This window comes from Salvelinus namaycush, chromosome 24, assembly GCF_016432855.1.
Source record: "Salvelinus namaycush isolate Seneca chromosome 24, SaNama_1.0, whole genome shotgun sequence".
In the NCBI taxonomy this organism is placed as follows: Eukaryota; Metazoa; Chordata; class Actinopteri; order Salmoniformes; family Salmonidae; genus Salvelinus; species Salvelinus namaycush.
In genome coordinates, this window is record NC_052330.1 from 36,125,251 (window position 1) to 36,129,577 (window position 4,327).

Consider the following 4,327-nt stretch of genomic DNA (forward strand, 5'->3'; position numbering starts at 1 on the left):
CACACACACCACACACACACACTCACACTGCACACACCAGACACACACACACACACACACACACACACACACACACACCAGACACACACACCAGACACACACACACACACTGCACACACCAGACACACAAACACACACCAGACACACACACACTGCACACACCACACTGCACACACAGCTTGATGACGATCAGCTGCAGATCTGACCAAGTAAACATGCACGTATGAACACACACTGCACAAACCAGACACACAGACACACACACCAGACACACACACTGCACACACCAGACACACACACACACACACACACAATGTTTTTGCAGATGGAGGCACGGTCCAAGCCAGATTCTGCTTAAATAAGAGTGATCTAAATCAGAGAGGGGTCATTTGAGAGGGGTCATTCGAGAGGGGTCCTTTGAGAGGGGTCATTCGAGAGGGGTCATTCGAGAGGGGTCATTTGAGAGGGGTCATTTGAGAGGGGTCATTTGAGAAGGGTCATTCGAGAGGGGTCATTTGAGAGGGGTCATTCGAGAGGGGTCATTTGAGAGGGGTCATTCGAGAGGAGTCATTCGAGAGGGGTCATTTGAGAGGGGTCATTCGAGAGGGGTCATTTGAGAGGGGTCATTCGAGAGGAGTCATTCGAGAGGGGTCATCTGAGTAGTGCTGAGGATACTTTAAATATATCAACACCTCAAAAGCCAATGAATCATTGGCCAGGGAAAGCTGTAGGATATCATGTGGTATTATTGAGTTCGTATTCAGATTAGATTACTACTCCATAGGGAGAGCCCATCGGCCAATATGGCCCTGGTCATGTGGTATTATTGAGTCCGTATTCAGATTAGATTACTACTCCATAGGGAGAGCCCTCAGCTGAGGGCTCTGGTCATGTGGTATTATTGAGTCCGTATTCAGATTAGATTACTACTCCATAGGGAGAGCCCATGGGCCAATATGGCCCTGGTCATGTGGTATTATTGAGTCCGTATTCAGATTAGATTACTACTCCATAGGGAGAGCCCATCGGCCAATATGGCCCTGGTCATGTGGTATTATTGAGTCCGTATTCAGATTAGATTACTACTCCATAGGGAGAGCCCATGGGCCAATATGGCCCTGGTCATGTGGTATTATTGAGTCCGTATTCAGATTAGATTACTACTCCATAGGGAGAGCCCATCGGCCAATATGGCCCTGGTCAAAAGTAGCACACTACTATTTTTTCAGGGGGTGCTGCAGCACCCTAAGCGCCCCTACATCCCGCGGCTATGATTTATGGTCATTAAATATTATATGAATGAAAGACGAGTTGAATAGAAAATGACTCGGGAACTGTCAAGGGATGACGCTGGAGAGGAGAAGCAGGTACGGGGAGTCAAACATTTAATAGGGAACGGACATAGAACGAGACAGGACAGCGTCAGCACACGGGTAATACAGACAAATTACAATCAATGCAGCAGCAGGGAACAGAGCTGGGGAACTGACAAATATAGGGGAGGTAATAAACAGGTGATTGAGTGAGTCCAGGTGAGTCCAATATCGCTGATGCGCGTGACGAGAGAAGGCAGGTGTGTGTAAATGAAGGTGGCAGGAGTGCGTAATGCACGGCAGCTTGGCTCTCTCGAGCGCCAGGGGGGAAGAGAGGGAGCAGGCGTGACAGTACCCCCCTCCCCCCCTCTAGGGGCGCCATCCGACGTCCCACCTGGGCGAACCGGCCGAGACATGGGCGCTGGGCACTCCCCACGAACCGGCAGGGGCGTGGGAGCCTGGCGAGCAGACTGAGGCATAGGAGCCTGACGATCCGGCTGAGGCAAGGACTCCTGTCGATCTCGCTGAGGCTTGGGAGCCCGATGATCCGGTGGAGCATGGCGTGGGATGGAAACCTGCTGAGCCAACCGAGGCAAGGAAACCTCTTGAGCCAGCTAGGACGTGGAAGCCCGACGAGCTGGCTAGGCACCCCCGGATCCATCGGCGGCGGAATCCAAACCCGACGTCACCAACAAAACAAAAAAAACTCCTGGCCCGGCTGGGCGAACAAGACCTGACGATCCGGCTGAGGCCCGACGTGGGATGGGCGCCTTCCAAGCCAACCGGGGCAAGGAAACCTCTCGAGCCAGCAAGGGCGTGGAAGCCCGACAAGCTGGCTAGGCACCCCCGGGTTCCATCGGCGGCGACCCAGGGCCGACGTCACAACCAACCGGAACGCCAGTACTCCCCGATGCTTCGTGTGATGGCTGCTGCATTCTGTCAAGGGATGACGCTGGAGAGGAGAAGCAGGTACAGGGAGTCAAACATTTAATAGGGAACGGACATAGAACGAGACAGGACAGCGTCAGCACACGTTATCACAGACAAATTACAATCAATGCAGCAGCAGGGAACAGAGCTGGGGAACTGGCAAATATAGGGGAGGTAATAAACAGGTGATTGAGTGAGTCCAGGTGAGCCCAATATCGCTGACGCCCGTGACGAGGGAAGGCAGGGGTGTGTAAATGAAGGTGGTAGGAGTGCGTAATGCAGGGCAGCGGGAGCAGGCGTGACAGTACCCCCCTCTGAAGGTGGTAGGAGTGCGTAATGCAGGGCAGCGGGAGCAGGCGTGACAGTACCCCCCTCTGAAGGTGGTAGGAGTGCGTAATGCAGGGCAGCGGGAGCAGGCGTGACAGTACCCCCCTCTGAAGGTGGTAGGAGTGCGTAATGCAGGGCAGCGGGAGCAGGCGTGACAGTACCCCCCTCTGAAGGTGGTAGGAGTGCGTAATGCAGGGCAGCGGGAGCAGGCGTGACAGTACCCCCCTCTGAAGGTGGTAGGAGTGCGTAATGCAGGGCAGCGGGAGCAGGCGTGACAGTACCCCCCTCTGAAGGTGGTAGGAGTGCGTAATGCAGGGCAGCGGGAGCAGGCGTGACAGTACCCCCCTCTGAAGGTGGTAGGAGTGCGTAATGCAGGGCAGCGGGAGCAGGCGTGACAGTACCCCCCTCTGAAGGTGGTAGGAGTGCGTAATGCAGGGCAGCGGGAGCAGGCGTGACAGTACCCCCCTCTGAAGGTGGTAGGAGTGCGTAATGCAGGGCAGCGGGAGCAGGCGTGACAGTACCCCCCTCTGAAGGTGGTAGGAGTGCGTAATGCAGGGCAGCGGGAGCAGGCGTGACAGTACCCCCCTCTGAAGGTGGTAGGAGTGCGTAATGCAGGGCAGCGGGAGCAGGCGTGACAGGAACAGGAATGGAGAAATACGATTTATTTATTTCAGCATCTTGAGAGAATGTGAATGTGCAGTTAGGGACCGTCTGTAAAGGTGCTATCTTTATCAGCATCATAACAGCTGATAGTATTTCAACCACATAAAATATGCATCCAAGCAGAACTGAAATCTTATCAGAAACATGTTGGGTCGTTTTCACAGATTTCTATTTCCTTACAACTGGTCAATTTTTTGCACATAAAATCTTTCCATTTTTTTGTTGTTGTTGTTATTGCATTTTCTCCCTGGTCCCTAAATGTCTTCGCTCCGTTACAGAGGCAGAGATAGCGAAGATGTTTCTATAGTGAAGAGGCTGGCATCTTCATTCCCTGGTTGTGCCAGATCCAAACAGAAGAATGGCTTAGGTTCACCTGATCCTCTATGACTGAGATGTCTTAATTCACTTTACCTATAAGGGACTCCTAACCTCCCCATTCAAATTCTTGATATGGTGATGTTTGACAGGGGCTTTCTAATGTCACATCAGTAGAGTAGGGAGAGGAATGGGGGGGGGGGGGAAGAGGTATTTATGACTGTCATTTATGACTGATACTCTTGGCCAGCATCCGGAGGGTTGCAAGTTCAAATACCTGGTCCGACGGGAAAAATCTGTCAGGAAGTGAACTGGCAACTGAAGAGTTGGTGGTATCAAATCCTAGACGCCATTGCTTACCGTTGTGCCTTTGACCAAGCACTTACACCCCCCCCCCCCCCCCACCCCCAATCTGAAGCGAAAGACTGGTGTTCATAAACAACTGAGAAACACATTGTCCTGATGAACATTGTTTTAAGTTCACTGGTTTCATACAACTGTATTGTTACTGTAATCAATCTGATTGAGATAAGATTTCACAATGAACCGCATGGGTTTAGAAAATAAAATACTGTAAATGAATTGAGATTTCACATTGTCTCTGTGCTCCGGCTACTGGTTAGATATCTAAAACATTTGAGATAACACCCACTAACCTTCCCTGTGTGTCAGTCACAGAACAAGGACCAGTGTACATCGCAAACTCTGACGGTGGCAACAACAATATGACACATGAATGGACTAACTAGAGAGAGTGTGTTAGACCGACGCTTGTCTAG